Here is an 18,875-nt window from a genome sequence, read left to right as displayed (position 1 = left end):
GAAGCTTTATATTTTGCAGCATATTCTAAATTGTTTCAACCAACTACCCTCAACTTCCAGACTGTCACAGAGGTACATAGAAACATAGAAGATAGGAGCAGGAGTAGGCCATTCGGCCCCTCGAACCTGTTCCGCCATTTAATGAGATCATAGCTGATCATCCAAATTCAGTACCCTGTCCCTGCTTTCTCCCCATATCCCTTGATCCCTTTAGCCTTAAGCAATATATCTAACTCCTTCTTGAATATATTTAATGAATTGGCTTCAACTGCCTTGTGTGGTAGAGAATTCCACAGGTTCACCACTCTCTGGGTGAAGAAATTCCTCCTCATCTCTGTCCTAAATGGCTTACCCCTTATCCTTAGACTGTGACCCCTGGTTCTGGACTCCCCGCCATCGGGAACATCCTTCCTGCATCTAGTCTGTCTAGTCCTGTTAGAATTTTATAAGTTTCAATGAGATCCCCTCTCATTCTTCTAAACTCCAGCGAGTATAAGCCCGATCAACCCAATCTCTCCTCATACGTCATTCCTGCCATCCCAGGTATCAGCCTGGTGAATCTTCACTGCACTCCCTCCATGGCAAGAACATCCTTCCTCAGATACCTGAAACACCAGTCAAACACTAGTGCACCGATGTATCAAGCAGCTCACTGATGCTTTGTTCAACTGGGCGAGAAGCTTCTTCACTTTCTCTGGGGAAATGCAACGGCAGGACGATAAGGCATTGTAATTCTTCAGGATTCTCCAAAGTCCAGGGTGTTATTTATCGTCTCCAAATAGTAATCTGGGCCCATAAGCACATTCTGTAGCCTTTCCACTCTACTAATGACCAGCTGGTCAGCAACCAGCAGCACAATGTCATGCAGGTCATCGTGCTGGTCCCAAGCAGCGAGCACAACTCTTATTTTAAGGCAGTCTTCTGTGCCTGGGTCATTTTAAAGAAGGGAGAGAGATGAGGAATGGTTCCTACGTTAGACCTGGATAATGACCTTCATGGAGTCACCCAAAATGCAATCTTCAACAATCTAAGCAGCCAATTCTTTCATCTGCTGCTATTTTATTCGGCACCAGCAGAAGGAATCTCTCTGGGCTAAAGAAAGACTTGCAATTCTATAGCACCTTTCATGACCACCAGATGTCCCAAAGCGCTTTACAACCAATGGAGTACTTTTTGAAGTGTAGTCACTGTTGTAATGTAGGAAACGTGGCAGCCAATTTGCATACAGCAAGCTCCCACAAACAGCAATGTGATAATGACCAGATAATCTTTTTGTAATGATGTTGGTTGAGGGATAAATATTGACCAGGAATAACTCTCCTGCTCTTACGAAATAGTGCCATGAGATCTTTTACGTCCACCTGAGAGGGCAGACAAAGCCTTGTTTATCATCTCATCCGAAAGACAGCAGCTCTGATACAGCACTCCACTGGAGTGTGTCAGCCTAGATTTTTGTACTCAAGTCCCTGGAGTGGGACTAGAACACACAACCGTCTGGCTCAGAAGCAGAGTGTGCTACCAACCGAGCCATGTCTGACACTTAGAAACATAGAAGATAGGAGCAGGAGTAGGCCATTCGGCCCCTCAAGCCTGCTCCACCATTTAATGAGATCATGGCTGATCATCCAAATTCAGTACCCTGTCCCTGCTTTCTCCCCATATCCCTTGATCCCTTTAGCCTTAAGAAATATATCCAACTCCTTCTTGAATATATTTAATGAATTGGCCTCAACTGCCCTTTGTGGTCGAGAATTCCACAGGTTCACCACTCTCTGGGTGAAGAAATTCCTCCTCATCTCAGTCCTAAATGGCTTGTCCCTTATCCTTAGACTGTGACCCCCAGGTTCTGGACTCCCCTGCCATCAGGAACATCCTTCCTGCATCTAGTCTGTCTAGTCCTGTTAGAATTTTATAAGTTTCAATGAGACCCCCTCTCATTCTTCTAAACTCCAGCGAGTCTAAGCCCAATCGACCCAATCTCTCCTCATACGTCATTCCTGCCATCCCAGGTATCAGTTTGGTGAATCTTCGCTGCACTCCCTCCATGGCAAGAACATCCATCCTCAGATAAGGTGACCAAACCTGCACACAATACTCAAGGTGTGGTCTCACCAAGGCCCTGTACAACTGCAGCAAGACATCCTTGCTACTGTACTCGAATCCTTTCACTATGAAGGCCAACATACCATCTGCCTTCTTAACCGCCTGCTGCACCTGCATGCTTACCTTCAGTGACTGGTGCACAAGGGCACCCAGGTCTCGTTGCACTTCCCCTTCTCCCAATCTATTGCCTTTCAGATAATCTGCCTTTCTCTTTGTACCACCAAAGTGGATAACCTCGCATTTATCCACATTATACTGCATCTGCCATACATCTGCCCAATCACCCAACCTGTCCAAATCATACTGGAGTTTCTCAGCATCCTCCTCACAGCACACACGCCCACCCAGCTTTGTGTCGTCTGCAAACTTGGAGATATTACATCTAGTTCCCTCGTCTAGATCATTAATATATATTGTGAAAAGTATCCAGATATATTGTGAAAAGTTGACTAAGTTGAACTAAAGCAGTGGGGGCAGAATTCCCTCTTTGTCGCAGTGCCAGTGTAACATTGGAGTATTGTGACTTGTGCCCACTCCATGCCCACAGCTGAGCCAGACTGATTTTATTTCCCCTGGTTAGGGTTATTCGAGTCATTTAGATGGCATCCGGCAACCTTTTGGTGCAGGTGGGTTGCCTGCCCCTGGTGGCGAGGAGGGTGATTGCTGCGGTACCTGTCACAACAAAGCACTGGCTGAAGAAGTACGGGAACATTTTTGATTTTCCTGCTTTGCTTTGTGCAATTGCTTGCTCCGTGACCAGTTACACAAGGTGAGATAGCCCTTTAAAATCCCCCCCCCCCCCCAACCATTCTGGACACTAGGGTACATTGGGTTCCTTGCTCCCAGTCTTACTAAAGTACAAAAGATGGAAAATACATCGTATGATGCATTCCTGTCATTTACATCTAATTACAATATTCTCGCCCGTATTTGTTGGTCGTGCGAAATGGGTGATAGCGAATCGACAGCCCATTTTACACCATACACGGTTTTTCTTTCCCATTGACTTCAGTATACGTCTGGTATCACTTCTGGGGAAATTGCGGGCGTGGTGGTGGTTGGTGAGGGTCTGATGGAAGGGCTCCCCACGGGATTTTCCTTCCCTGCCCGACCCAGGTCTCACGGGCCAACTGAAGAGGAAGTTCTGCCCCAGGTTCCTTCTGAGAAAGGCGCCACCCTTCAACATGGCTTCTGCTGGGAAACTGGCTCAGCCTGCAGCATATCAGAAAGAAGCCGATCAAGCTGCTGATTATGAACAGACACATTGTCTGAGAAAAAACAATGGCCCAAGTGCTAGAAACAAGTAACATATCACCGGGAAATTAATCAATGTCAACATCTACTCAGCAGAACTCTGGCATAGACAGCCCTTGTCGCCACCCCAGGTCAAGTGGCCGTCAGCATGCCTTTGTGTATACGTTAGGAAGCTGATCGTTCTTGCTGCAAGTAATGGCTTGGTCTCACCGGCTTCTCAAAGTCAACACCGTAGAGCTTTAGGGTCAGACATGTTCTCCTTTTATAAAATCTTTGTGCTTATCAAGGTGAGGAGTGTTTGTGCCGGGGGAATGGGAATGGAATTCTTCCCATTTCAGGCAACCAGTATCAAGCATTCCAAGTCAGGTACAGGACAGCCAAATGCAGAATTAAGCTCCCTGTACTCAGCTCCAACAATGTGCCTTAGCCTTAATTGGAGAAGAGCACCCCCTACTGCACCAGTGCGGCATTGTTTCTATTTCTCACACCTGTCATTCCGTGACCTCTTTAAGAACATAAGAAATAGGAGCAGGAGTAGGCCATTCGGCCCCTCGAGCCTGCTCCGTCATTCAATAAGATCATGGCTGATCTTCTACCTCAACTGCACTATCCCCATATCCCGATTCCTTTAATATCCAAAAATCTATCAATCTCTGTCTTGAAAAACTCAACGACTGAGCCTCCACAGTCCTCTGGGGTAGAGAATTCCAAAGATTTACCAGCCTCTGAGTGAAGAAATTTATCCTCATCTCAGTCCTAAATAGCCGACCCCTTATTCTGAGACTGTGACCCCTGGTTCTAGACTCCCCAGCCAGGGGAAACATCCTCCCTGTATCTACCCTGTCAAGCCCTATAAGAATTTTGTATGTTTCAATGAGATCACCTCTCATTCTTCTAAACTCCAGAGAATATCGGCCTAGTCTACTCAATCTCTCCTCATAGAACAATCCCCTTATCCTAGGAACTAGTCTGGTGAACCTTCGTTGTACTCCCACTATGGCAAGTATATCCTTCCTTAGGTAAGGAGACCAAAACTGTACACAATACTCCAGGCGTGGTCTCACCAGGGCCCTATATAATTGCAGTAAGACATCTTTACTCCTATACTCAAATCCTCTTGTAATCAAGGCCAACATAATTGCTTGCTGTACCTGCATGTTAACTTTCAGTGATTCATGTACAAGGATACCCAGGTCCCTCTGAACACCAAGATTTCCCAATCTCTCACCATTTAAAAAATACTCTGCTTTTCTATTTTTCCCACCAAAGTGGATAACTTCACCTTTCTCCACGTTATATTCCATTTGCCATGTTGTTGCCCACTCACTTAGCCTGTCTATATCCCCTTGAAGCCTCTTTGCATCCTCCTCACAACTTACATTCCCACCTAGCTTTGTATCATTAGTAAACTTGAATATATTACACTTGGTCCCCTCATCCAAATCATTGATATAGATTGTGAATAGCTGAGGCCCAAGCACTGATCCTTGCGGTACCCCACTAGTTACAGCCTGCCAGCCCGAAAATGACCCGTTTATTCCTACTCTCATTTTCTGTCCGTTAACCAATCTTCAATCCACGTTAGTATATTACCCACAATCCCATGAGCCCTAATTTTAATAACCTCTTGTGTGGCATCTTATCGAATGCCTTCTGAAAATCCAAATACACCACATCCACTGGTTTCTCCTCATCTATTCTGCTAGTTACAACCTCAAAAAACTAACAGATTTGTTAAACACGATTTCCCTTTCATAAATCTGTGTTGACTCTGCCCAATCCTATTACTGTATTATTTTCTAAGTGCCCTGTTACCATGTCCTTAATAGATTCCAGCATTTTCCCGACTACTGCTGTCAGGCTAACTGGTCTGTAGTTTCCCGTTTTCTCTCTCCCTCCTTTCTTAAATAGTGGGGTTACATTTGCTACCTTCCAATCCACGGGAACTGTTCTAGAATCTATGGAATTTTGAAAGATGACAACCAATGCATCCACTATCTCTATAGCCAACTCTTTCAAAACCCTAGGATGTAGGCCATCAGGTCATGGGGATTTATCGGCTTTCAGCCAGAGTAAAGAAAGACTCGCAGTTATATCGCGCCTTTCACAACCTCAGGACTACCCAAAGCACTGTACAGCTGATGAAGTAATTTTTGAAGTGTAGTCACAGTTTTAATGTAGGAAATGCAAATGACTCTATCTGTGAACAAACCTGTTGCCAGCTTGATCTGGTATGAAAGAATCTGCCGAGACTGATATTGATTATCTCTTAAGTGATGTAGGTGCAGAGTGGAAATCCGACATATAAATGCAGAGACAATAAAACGAGTCTTTGTTCGCCCAGGGCCCAATATCCCAGATTACTTGGTACAACTAGGTCACGCTTCAGTTTATGGGGAAAGTGCTTTCCTGTGGGAACTGCCCTTGTCAAACCGTTTTCTCAGGCCCGTCACAAGTGCTCAAATCGTAACAGACAAGGGCCAAGAAATTGGTTTCGCACTGGAAACTGGCACGAAGTGGGCAGGACGCCTGGAACACGCATGCCCGAGGCTTGCTGAAAATTGGGCCTTGGACCACATGTACATAAAACTCCACACCTGGAGTACTGTGTGCAGTTTTGGTCTCCTTACCCAAGAAAGGATATACTTGCCATAGAGGGAGTGCAGCGAAGGTTCACCAGACTGATTCCTGGGATGGCAGGACTGTCGTATGAGGAGAGATTGGGTCGACTAGGCCTGTATTCACTAGAGTTTAGAAGAATGAGAGGGGGTCTCATTGAAATGTATAAAATTCTGACAGGGCTAGACAGGCTGGATTCAGGGAGGATGTTTCCTCTGGCTGGGGGGTCTAGAACGAGGGGTCAGAGTCTCAGGATACGGGGTAGGACATTTAGGACTGAGATGAGGAGAAATTTCTTCACTCAGAGGGTGGTGAACCTGTGAAATTCTCTACCACAGAAGGCTGTGGCGGCCAAGTCACTGAATATATTTAAGAAGGAGATAGATTTCTAGACACAAAAGGCATCAAGGGGTATGGGGAGAGAGCGGGAATATGGTATTGAGATAGATGATCAGCCATGATCATATTGAATGGCAGAGCAGGCTCGAAGGGCCGAATGGCCTACTCCTGCTCCTATTTTCTATGTTTCTATGGCGAGGTGCAGATCTCATATGAAAGCCAGCACAGGGCAGTACTGCAGCGACGTGTGTGTGCCCAGGTTATGTGTTCAAGTCCTGAGGTGGAACTATGAACTGACAAACTTTTCACTCAAGAGGCAGGCATGGTATCAACAGAGCTAAGCTGCCATTCTCCATACATAGTGCACAATATTTGTAGTTGTACAATTATAATCTCAATGCAGCAATAAAACCAGACATTTAGGGCCATAAAAGGTTGTGTAAGCATCAGTCTTGCTTACTAGTGCCTTCTATCAGTAACATTGCTGGAATAAACAAGAGCAAATCTTTATTGAATGATAGCGAGTCTTAAAATATTTGACATTAACACAGACAGAAAATCTCTTGAAACTGAAGATCAAAGTCAATTCCGATTGTTCAATCTAAAAATCAGTTTGAAGCTCCAGCAGTATTTCCTGCCTTGAGCTTTTTGTATATAGAGGACTATATTGTAGTTAATGTAGTGATAGCATTTAGCTAGTGTGATTTGATGTTCAATATTTCAGCCCTGTAGTCTTGCGTTTTAATAAACATGCATTGAATTTTCTAGAATGATCACCAGAAATGTGTAAAAATCTGTTTGGAAAATCACAGACTCGATGGGCTGTTTGGCCTGTTTCTGTGCTGTACTATTCTATGATTCTATAAATCCTCTGTAATATTTGGCAACTGAGATTTGGGGGAAAGCTCCAGTTTCCACTTTGTATTAATGATCCATCGCATACTAAAATTATTTTCAAAATCAGTGGTGCTGTGATCAGGTTGGGGACTCTTGTACATTTTATTTTCATTCATTCTCAGGATGGGGGCATTGCTGGCAAAGCCGGCATTTATTGCCCATCCCTAGTTACCTTGAAAAGGTGGTGATGGGCCGCCTTCTTTAATCACTTCAGCCCGTGTGATGAAGATGATCCAGGAATGCTGTTTGGTAAGGAGTTCCAAGATTTTGACCCAGCGATGATGGAAGGAACGGCGATATATGTCCAAGTCAGGATGGTGTGTGACTTGGAGGTGATGGTGTTTCCATGCACCTGCTGCCCTTGTCCTTCTAGATGGTGGAGGTCATGGGTTTTGGGAGTTCCTGCAATGTAGCCACAGTGCGGCAGTGGTGCATGTTTAGCCTGGTGGATGAGATGCCGCTCAGGTGGATTACTCTGCCCTGGATGGTGTCGATGAGTTTAGTGTCAGTGGCACCCATCCAGGCAAGTGGAGAGTATTCCCTCGTACTCGGGATTTGTCGGTGGTGGAGAGGCTCTGGGAAGTTGGGAAGAGAGCCACTCGCTGCAGAATACGCATGGGACCTGCTCTAGTAGTCATGGTATTTTATGTGGCTGGCCCACTTGAGTTGCTGGTCAATGGTGATATGCCAGGGAGTTGGTGGGGGTGGGGGAAAACTCAGCAATGGTAATGCTATTGAATGTCAAGGGAAGGTGGATAAACTTTCTTGGAGATTGACTGACACTTATGTACCATGAATGTTATTTACCACTTATCAGTCCAAGCCTGGATGTTGTGCAGGTTTGGTTGTATTTGGGCACGGACTGCTTTATTGCCTGAAGAATTGCTAATGGAGCTGAACACTGTTAAATCATCAGCAAACAACCCCACTTGTGAGTTTATGATGGCAGGAAGGTCATTGATGAAGCAACTGAAGGTAGTTGAGCAAAGTACACTTCCGTGAGGAACTCCTGCAGCGATGTTTCAGGTCTGCGATGACCATCGTCCTTTATGCCAGGTATGACTATCCATTGGGGAGTTTTCCTCCTGACCCCCATTGGCTTTGATATCAAGGGCAGTCAGTCTGACCTCACCTCTGCAATTCAGCTTGTGTCCATGTTTAGACCAAGGCTGTACTGAGGTCCTCAGCCAAGTGGTCCCAGCCAATCATTGGCGAGTTAGATTTGTCCTACTTCTTGTGGATAAGATATGCTTGGGCAAGATTTCACATTGTTAGGTAGATGGCAGTGCTGTAGCTGTACTGGACCTGTCCTCTGATTCAACTTTACTTGGGGATTGGTCTTTAAGCTCATTGCAGCAATAATTTGAGATCAGTTTAATTCAATTCAATTCTAGTGCTCCCAGGAGGCTTTAAAAAAATTCAGCCAGCATTTATTGCCCAACCCTAATTGCCCTTGAGAAGGTAATGGTGAGCTGCCTTCTTCAGCCACTGCAGTCAGATACTTCTTTGTAGGGGTTTGATACAACTGAGTGGCTTGCTGGGCCATTTCAGAGGGCAGTTAAGAGTCAACCACATTGCTGTGGGTCTGGAATTACATGTAGGCCAGACCAGCAGATTTCCTTCCTTAAAAAGGACATTAGTGAACTAGATGGGTTTTTACAACATTCTGGTAGTTTCACAATACTAGCTTTTTTTTTAAATTTCCAGATTTATTTAATTAACTGACTTTAAATTCCCCAACTGCTGGGATTTGAACTCATGTCTCTGGATCATTAGTCCAGGGCTCTGGATTATTAGTGCAGTAACATAACCACTGTGCTACCGTACCCAAACCATGGTAGGACCCTGGGAGAGATCATCGTCTTGACTTACTCCGATATGCAGCTGGATACCAGCTATGTGACTTAGGGTTGCCCACTCTGATTGGATGTAGTGCTGGAGGTTTCATCACATGACTTCCAACGCCCTTGAATAATCAAACAGCTTTTCTTTCCCATTTCCAATAGTTCTATAAGTAATGAACAAGTGTTCAATGAAAAAAAAACACACAATTGTTTTTTAATGCCCCCAATGAGGTTTCTCCTGGATTGCTTGCAGTCGTGTCCAGATTAATCTTCAATTCCTGGAAATACCAGGGCAATCCTGAAGGATTGATAATCCTAATGTGACTCCAGATTGTATTACCAACTCGATTGACTGGATTTACAGTTGATGCACAATAGCCCAATGGAAAGACATGTACTTCCCTGTCTCTTCATCTCGACAATGCTGCCAGACTTGGGTCCCTTTCCTGGAATACTGCAAGTTACACGTACATGTAGGACCCCCCCACCAACCAGCTGCACAGCTCCTAGATGCCGTGTTTAGAAAGTGGGACTAAGGAATGGAAAGGCTTTTTTTTTTTGCACTTACTTTCCCATCCCGTCTCCCCAAATCCCCCACCCGCTGCAAGGGATTGATGATGCCATCAATATTCCCAGGAGAGGCCTCGGCATGGCTTGGGATCTTTTGCTGCCAGGTGACAACATTTTGTTTCGAAAGTTACTGTTGAATCTGCTTCCACCACCCTTTTCGGCAGATCATCATAACTCACTGCATAAAAAATAGAGCAGCAGTTCACTAATTTTGCAAATAGATTTGGATATTTAACCATTCATGTCTGAGTAATTAGAGCTCAGTCAGGCTGTCCGCTCCCTTCACCCGACTACTTAGCAATGCCAACTCCATACTTCAAAAAGCACCTTGTAGTGTATTATGCCAAATACTAGTACTGAATCAATTCCAGCAGTTTATAAGGAGTAATAAATGAAGCAACATTGTGCGCCCAGACTACTTTTCAGTCTTCCGCTGTTGAACTGTGTAATGTCTTTAGGCTACCGCATTATTTATGAGCACCGTTTCTAACTTTTGCAATTATGGGTGTTGTAAAGTAGCAAATCGGGAAATAAAAATCAGCGTCCTTCTAGGTGAATATAGAACAGAGGATTGTCACCTATCCTGTTGCTACATCTGGTACTGGATTAGTTCCTCCAAAGTCTGGTACCCGCCTCAGTCTACTCCTAAAAAGTACCACAGCAGAACAAAGCCTGCAGTCTGCTGTCATTTTGCACATATTCAGTTGTAGAATGTGCTCAAACTGGTACATTTCCAGAATGCTTGTCCCCTTAACATTTGACTTTTCCTAGTTATTATAGGAGATGATCCATGCACATGTACTGAGTTTTTCTTCATAAAAATCCATTAATATAATTATGTAACAGGAGTACAAAGCCACTGCACCTTACGAAAAACTCTTGCTGTCCAGAAATGTAAACAAGAACAAGGAATTCACTGAAAATATGAATGTGACCTTTGTGGACAATGCAACACTTGCATTTAATGATTATAAATTCATAAATGCTGCTGTGCATTGTCACCATAAATAACTCAAACTTCAGGGCTATCTCTGTGGATTCAATAGGCAGTAATTGGATGATAAACATAACCATAAATATTAGGTGCTGGACCTGATCTGAAGTCTACTATGAACTACACCAAAGACTGGAATGTAGCTCAGCGAGTTTCCTTGAGGGATCTCCAGTTCAGTACGAATTCAAAGGAATACGTATGTAACTCCACTGGCAGGCCCCCCGAGATGAAAGCTGCACGAGGAGGATTTTGGTTCTTGTGGCTCAAAACAAGTCATAAAAAACAAACAGCAAAAATAAGTAAGAGATTACAATACATAGGCCCTGAAATTCCTTGTGTTGTAATCGCAGTGATTATGCCAGGATCTTGCCAGACAGTGCCCTCTGCTGATCATGTTTTGCAAGGTTAGTAGGAGAGCACCTCATTAGCATGAGGCAGAGTTGCAAGCGCCACATTCAGCACACCGGCCCTCACCTGCCTCAAGCCAACATAAACTCCAGTCTTGTTCCACCCTTTGCGGGGGGCGGGCGGCGGCAGTGGTGGAAGGGAGGAGGTGCCCAGGCTCAACCCCAACTATCAGCTCCCTGAGCAAGGAGCTGGATCTGGCCACATGCTTCAGGGGTCCAGGCTGCTCGCCTACATATGGCCTTGAGGATCAATGCGCCTCTCTTCATTCACACAGAATGGCAGGTTTTAACTGTGGAGCAGGAACTCCTGGCTTCGGAAGTTCCGCCTCACCCTTGTTCCCCCCCCCACCCCCATCCCATCATTTGCCTAGGAAGGGGTGGATGGAAGCTCCACCCCTTATATGTCACGTGGAAGCTTCCCGAAACAGAGAATACTGGCCAAAGCCCCAATGCATTTCAACTGCACAATGGCTGACCTACTTTAAATAAAAAGTACCATTAACAGTTGTTACTGCATTGTAACCTGACTCATCTTCCAGTGTAGCAGCAGCTTTTTGTTCATGGTGGATAAGAAGTGCTCTGTGCATCAAATTAAAGTGAATATATTAAATCAATGAGATAAAATTCAAGGTTGATTTGATAAGATAGAATCTGTCCCACCAGAGACTGTAGTCTTTTCTTCTGTAATTACATTCTTCAAAGTTCATTTCACTTTCCAATTGCTTTAAACATGTAGCTCCTGGGCACTGTAGAAGACGGACTTGCACTTAGCGTCTTATCACATCTCTGGGTCAAAATCTTGGAATTCCCTAACACTGTCTTGGGAGCAGTCAGTATAAAGACTGCATTTGTTCAAGGAAGAGGCCCAACTGCCTTCTCAGGGCAACAAATATGGTACGATAAATATTAAAACCCCTTAAAGTACTTCAATGAAATCAATTCAAAGTAGTGATTGTTACGTGGGAAAACACAAATCTCACTCCTTCTCTGCAAATTGTGCCACGGGATCTTTAACATACAGCTGACCCATGGAGACATGCCTCTGGAGGATGGCATCTTTAACAAAGCATCACTCCTTCAGTACTATACCGGAGTACCAGCCTACATTATGTACTGAAGTCCAGGCACTTCTGCTATATTATTTTGGATGGGAGGCGCATTACGGGCATACAAAAGAAAAAAGCATGCTGGGTGATAGCAAAGCATAGGTTTACACCCTGCAAAGCAACATCCTCCCTCATTATTTAGGTACGTCGCCGGCATCTGAATAGAACACAAACTTACCCGATGGGGACCCTCCTTCGTGAACTTGCTCGCTGACGCTGCGAGTAGGAGGGCAGTGCAATGGCCCACGGATCCCAGGGGCGCAGCGTGTGCGGAAGTGTACCTGGGATCACGTGGGCCTGGTGCTCCAATCATCAAACAGAAGGTGTCTCATTCATTTATAATCTCCGGAAAGGAAAAAAAAACTCATTACCCGAGCCTTCTGGGATAAACATCTATACTTTTCAGTTCAGATTTTTTTTAAGCTTATGCTCCACATTGATTAAAATAATTTATATTTTTGGCATCTATGTAGCAACCGCTTCCTCTGAACTTTTCATGGACAAAAATACTTTCCATGGACAAAATCCCCAAATGCTTCCACTTCTGGCCTCAAGTTTTTAAAATTACTTGCATTTATCAGGAAGTATTCCCTTACGCTGTGGAAACAGGCCCGGTGCCTGTAAAATGTTCAAATGTAATTGCTGGGCAGTTGGTGGACAATTAGCCCAACTCTACGCCAGCAATTAGGTTTTCTGGTCGGTGCGGATGATCTGTCAAATTGGAACTTGACAGATCGCAAGCGCTATCCCGAACTTGCTGTGCATTTCAAAGGTGGTAGGATGGCGTACACGGAGTACACCGTCATACCCATCGCAAATTCTGGCCCTATTTAATGCCTACAGATGATACTGGAAAAGGGTCCAGAGACAATTAAAAAACTGCTCAGAAAATAAAAAACCTTTCCAGCCCAACTGATACTATCGTGGCGCAGCGGGTTGAATTTAGTTTGTGTAGAGGGTGACGCCACAGGCTAAATACTGTTCTTGCACTGCTGGATCCTGGTTCAAACCCAGCACAGATAAATGGTTTGTAATCTCGATATTTTAAAGGTTTTTATCAAACACATTTACTTACTATTGTTTTTCTATCAGACAGGCAGACTACCTTTGGTGACCCATCCAGGACACTGAATACACACAGCTTCGAGTCACCAACAGGAGGATACTTCTATCACTGCCCCTTATCTGTGCACAAGACTGCTTCGCCTACAGCCAGATGTAAATTATTCCATTCTTATGAAAAACGGATTTGTGAAAATAAGCTAGCTTACAACATTTCTAATAGTCATATACGGTAACAGAAACCCAGGAGCTCGGAGAATTGGGCAGCTGTTTATCTCGCACATGGGAAGATCCAAGCGCAGAATCCATTGGAATAATAATTTATTCAATCAGGAAGGAGGACTTGGTTGTGAAGAGTTTAAAGAGCAGAAACCCAAGTAGAGATGGACAGCATTAAATCTAACTACATCACCCATGGTTTCAAACAAAAAAAATGCACCAAACCTATGGGAGTTACGTTTGCATGTTGCAAACTCCTTAGCAATTCACATAATAAACAACATTTCTGGTTGTGCTTCTTTTAAGTAGACTCAAAAGGAGAAGTTGTCTGCAGAGGAAACAAGCTATTAAAATTTCTTCCTCAAAATTTAAAATTGCAGCAGTGGTTGTATAAATCAAAGAATGAAAACACTTGGATTAGTGCATCAATACAACTGTAATATTCACATCACTATCACAAACATTAAAGGGAAACATCAGGAAAACCTAACACACCTTGATGATTGGCTGATGCTTGAGCACATTCTGTGTAAAAAAAACAAAACAAACTCCAGTGCATGAAATAACAGATCGATAATTTGACATCCTTGCACAGTACCCCTGCTTCATGTTGGAATCAGCCAACTTAAGTGTAGTAACAGCATCAGAGCCAGGTCAAAGAGCAGCTCTCTACCTCCCATACTCACTGCAGACCCAACTCAGTCACATTAACCTGCAGCGTACCTGCAAGCAAAACTTATGAAGTGGGAGTAACATTTTCATATCATTCCAATTTAAGACTAGTGAGAGCAATGAGATTGGGTGGAAATTAGGGGGGGGGTTGGAGAAATTCAGTATCGCCCCGTTTGGGGCGCAATTATCGGCCGGGCGCAAAGTTTAGCGCCTGCCGCTAATTATCGCCTCCGACTGTAAACTTGGCTTCTATCGCCCTGAAGGTGATTGGAGCACTAAACCAGGCGCTACACACCTCTTAAGGCGCCAACGCCGAGGAGCTACCTCAGAGCGTTGGCGAAGCTCACGAGGTCAGTCAGCAATGGAACACAGACACAATGGCGCCGGCCAGTTCTTAAAGGGGTTGATCTTGCTCTCCATCCACACCCTGCTCATTGCAGCCTTGAATCTTGGCCTGGAGAGACCCATACATCAAATCTGCAGGGAAAGAGCTGAGTGCAGCCCCCATAGTCTCTTCTAAATCAATGCAAGTAAGGTCAAATCAAAATGAACCTGCAAAGTGCTGCTCAGTACCCAAAACTCCTTCACACAGCATTGAATCTCTCCAGAAGTCTCTCGCGCTCTCTCTCAGAATACGTGGTGCAAAAATGTCACCGACAAAAAAAGGTAGGAAGCGGTCGTCTTTAAATAGCGCTCCCCCAGTCCCTTCCCGACTGCAAAACGTTCCCCCCAACCTGTCGTTCCTAGCGGCAGGCGGCGCCACTCAATATCCGGTCCAGGGTGCTACCAGAGCGTTGCACGCTCGACTGACGTCATGATTTGCCGGCGCAGGAGATCGCGGCGGTAGTGTTTAATGCCGCCGCAAAATGTCTGGTCAATTTCACGGGCGGTGCAAACATCGCCGCGCCCGGGCGCTAGTTGCCTTGCACCCCATTAGTGCCCTCTTAGGGCGCAAACGGGAGGCACAAAGCAACTGCATTTTTCCCCCCAGGTATATTTAGATCATATCACTGGAGTTTCCCTTTAATCAAAAACACTTCCCACTTCTGTAAAATTCCATTAAATAATTTTGGTGCTCTTTATTTCTCTGCTATTTTCTCATTCGGCTTTACAAATTCTTAACAAGTTACTTTAATGCCTCTAATTGACTGTGAAATTCTGCATTTTAGTAGATGTCCAACACCCTGAAGCCTTGTTTTTAGAAACCCAAGCTTTAGCTGCAGTGTCCTTACTACTGCTTTGAAGCACTGCATCCTTAGTCTCAATGTTTAGCCTATGGCTGAGTGTATGTTCCAACTGAAGCTTTGTCTAGGCTTTTAAAAGAAGCCCATCTTTTAAGTATTTGTAATTCAATAAAACTTATTTGTGAATTATGTGTAAGTTGATGAAAAGTTGGCACCTTTCTAAACACACTCACTGTCCTGTTTAGTTGCCCACTTGACTTTTATGCCTATGTGCATTTGTCTTGGGCAGAAAGTGTCCTTGAACCTGGAGATATAGGCAGCACAACCGATTTGTAGCTGTACTCGCAGCTCAGCACAATAGTCAGTCAGTTCCTTCCTTCCTTGCTCAAGGTGGATTGCTTTAGTATAAAGTACTTCACCCAGAGTCCTATTTACATGTCACCAAAGCTCATTGTGCAGGCACACCCTAAATAACCAGATACCAATTGTTCTGAATAAGCTTACAGGAATTTCAGCAATCTATACCTGGAATTCATGGTAATGAACTGCCGCCTACCACCATGTTTGTGCCCAAGTAAACCTGACAAAGTCATCTCTTGGGCATGAGGTTTACACTAAGTACACCTGAATTGCACACTTATAACATATAACCCTTTCTCCAAGGCAGGATTCAGTCTCACACGAATTTGCTCAAACAGAATTCAGCTAAAAAGCTACCAATATCTTATTGGGTTGTAATTTTAGATGCTGGTTAAGGAAGGGGCAAGGGAGAAATAAGTATGGGGACCCAGAACAAATATGACTATAATTAAAAATCAATAATCCTTTGATTTGATACCCCGCTGGTCAATAGATCGACCATCAACACATTAGCATAAACATCCACAGGGTCAGTGGCTATTGTTCAGGACTGCGAATCCTGGTTGATTTCCCTCCCCCTTCAACCGTTACCTGAACTGCGCCACTGCAGCCAGTTATAGCGCTCCTACAAAATTCATTTATGTCTCCATCCCCACAGGACTTTTTCCTTTTAGAAAGGTTTAGAACCACAACAGTTTAAAGCGCAGAGAGTCCATTGCATCCATGCGGGCTCTTTGCTACAGCAATCCAAAACTACTCCCAATGCCATGTACCTTCCTCTGCTTCAAATATTTAGACATTTAATTTCATTCATCCTGGAAGCTAAACATTGATATTGCTTTAAGTTATAACCACTGGCATGCCCAGATTAGCCATCGTCCACAGATGACATGAGATGGAATTGTGTATTCATTTTACACTTGTGAAAGGAAGGGAAAAAATTTTAATGAAAAAGGGCACAAAAATCTCTCCATCAACAACTTGCATTTATACAGCATCTTTAATGCAGTAAAATGTTCAAGATACTTCACAGGAGCATAGACTTAACAGCTACTCTTAAACTGCTAGAAAGAACTTATTTGATCCAGAAATACAAGAGGAAAAAATGCACACCCAAATGATAATTTAAAAAATCTCTTGCTGCGGGTAAATTACGCAACAATCACACAGTTACAGTCACTGCAGTGTTGTAGCGAGCGTCCAGGAAAATAACCATTCCATGAATACCTCTTCCCCAAAGCCATGAAAGTCCAAAGCAAGGCAATGTCACCAACAGGCCTCAAAAGAAAGTCAGCGTGAGACACTGGTGGTGTAAGAATGCTCTTCAAAAGCTGAGGCAAGGAGCTGTACACTGCACTGGAGCTGAACATTTTCAACAAACACAATTTAACAAAATGTCCAAATTAAAAAAAAAACTTTAAAACTATTCAAATGAATTGGCTTTCTGCCATTTTGCTTAAAATTAATTGGGGTTCATACAACTAATTCAAGTAGGTCCAGATGTAGCTGGCTGCATAACACATGCGTCATGGGGAAGATTATCCAAATTATTTTCATTAGCAAGCAAGCTTAAATGGTTAGGTACTTCTTGGTTTCAGTTACTAACACCTTGCACTAGTTGGATTCAATTCTAGTCACTATACATAGTATTAGCTCAATTTGGTTACTGGGTTTCACTTGTAATGGGCTTGCCTATGGCAGGAAGCTTGTCTTTGGATTTAAAATCACCTGGCAATCACCAGAACCTAACAGTTTTGTCATCATGGGTAAAACAAAGGAACTTTCTTCCCTTTGTAGGTTGTATTTTGAATTGCACAGAAAAACTTAATCCCAATCTTTAAAAAGGGGAAAGAGAGAAAGAAAACAAATCACAAATTGAATCAATACCGTAGTAAATAATCATCCATCCTTGGGCATACACCAGGCATTACAAATTCAAAGTTCTCGAACCTTTAGATTAATATCCATTCTGTGACCATGAACAGTTTTGCATCAAATGCTCTGCCACAAAAGCAGACAAAAATACACAAGTACAAGACTCTGGCAGTTTTAATGATGCTTTGTTTTAGAATTAACGGACTCCAGCACGGTGGCATAGTGGTTAGCACTGTTGCCTCACAGCGCCAGGGACCCGGGTTCGAATCCGGCTTCGGGTGACTGTCTGTGTGGAGTTTGCACATTCTCCCCGTGTTTGCGTGGGTTTTCTCCGGGTGCTCCGGTTTCCTCCCACAGTCCAAAGATGTGCGGGTTAGGATGATTGGCTATGATAAATTGACCCTTAGTGTTAGGGGGATTAAATATACGTGGGGTTACGGGGATAGGGTGGGATATGTGTTGGTGTAGGGGTTACGGGGATTGGGTGGGATATGTGTCGGTGCAGGCTCGATGGGCCGAAATGGCCTCTATCTGCACTGTGGGGTTTCTGTGATTGTGAATTCAATACGGCTGGTTTGCGTGTTAATAGTGGTACCATAAATACAAGCTCGCTCTTTCTGTTGCTTTGCGAACAATGCAATTCAATAAAATGACCAATTTGGAACCAGTTTTAGGGTAAGGGTAACAATATCACATTTCTGTAATGCAAACACTATATATATGGGAGTCAATTGTAACAATAGTTGAAATTTGACAAAAGTAGCAGCTAAGTGTGTAAAACAAAGACAATATAACTAAGCTAAAGTGTAGGGCAGAAAACACAATTTTAGAAACGATATTACAGGTGCCATAGCTTTCAATAAACTATTTCCATATTTTCTGTCAATGCAGTGAACACATTATACCAATGACCCTACATTGGACAAGGAATGGCCATTCTCCCCTCTGCCCAGCATAATCTTATGCTCCATCTTTAGTCAGGAGAGCCACACATTTCTGTGGCTCCATTCAAAGAACCTGCGTCAATTACAATGTGGATTACTAGCGATGAGGGGAGAAATGTTTTACGTATTTTAAACTTTAAGCAGGATGTTTTGCACTGGGATGAAATGTCCATGACGTTTATAAGCAAAAACAAATCCTGAAATAGACACCATGAAAAGGTACTTCAGGATTGGACTTTTCTTCCCCCTCCCAGAGACAGCAATGGGGAAAAACAAATACAAATTCCAAATAATGTTCCTTTTGAAATTAGATTGATATACAATTAAAACTAACTAATATGAAGTATCCCAACTTTTCTGGCATTTATTTTGGCATAAATAGTACTCCATAGAATCAAATTCAAAATCTGAGCAAGGCTAGTGACG

General features: G+C 43.7%; 1 protein-coding gene across 1 annotated transcript in view; it reads left to right on the top strand.

Moving 5' to 3' along the window:
• The window catches only part of rasgrp3 (RAS guanyl releasing protein 3 (calcium and DAG-regulated)), a 115,717-nt gene extending 100,261 nt beyond the window's left edge, over positions 1-15,456 (top strand). Inside the window, exon 14 of the mRNA XM_085980083.1 lies at positions 13,226-15,456. The gene's annotated coding sequence lies outside the window, so the exon portion shown is untranslated. The remainder of the gene's footprint in view (positions 1-13,225) is intronic.
• Positions 15,457-18,875: the final 3,419 nt, after the last annotated feature.

The sequence above is a fragment of the Somniosus microcephalus genome, chromosome 3 (genome assembly GCF_052327205.1).
Source record: "Somniosus microcephalus isolate GS21.2 chromosome 3, FLI_Smic_1.0, whole genome shotgun sequence".
In the NCBI taxonomy this organism is placed as follows: domain Eukaryota; kingdom Metazoa; phylum Chordata; class Chondrichthyes; order Squaliformes; family Somniosidae; genus Somniosus; species Somniosus microcephalus.
This window is presented reverse-complemented; position numbering and strand designations above follow the sequence as displayed.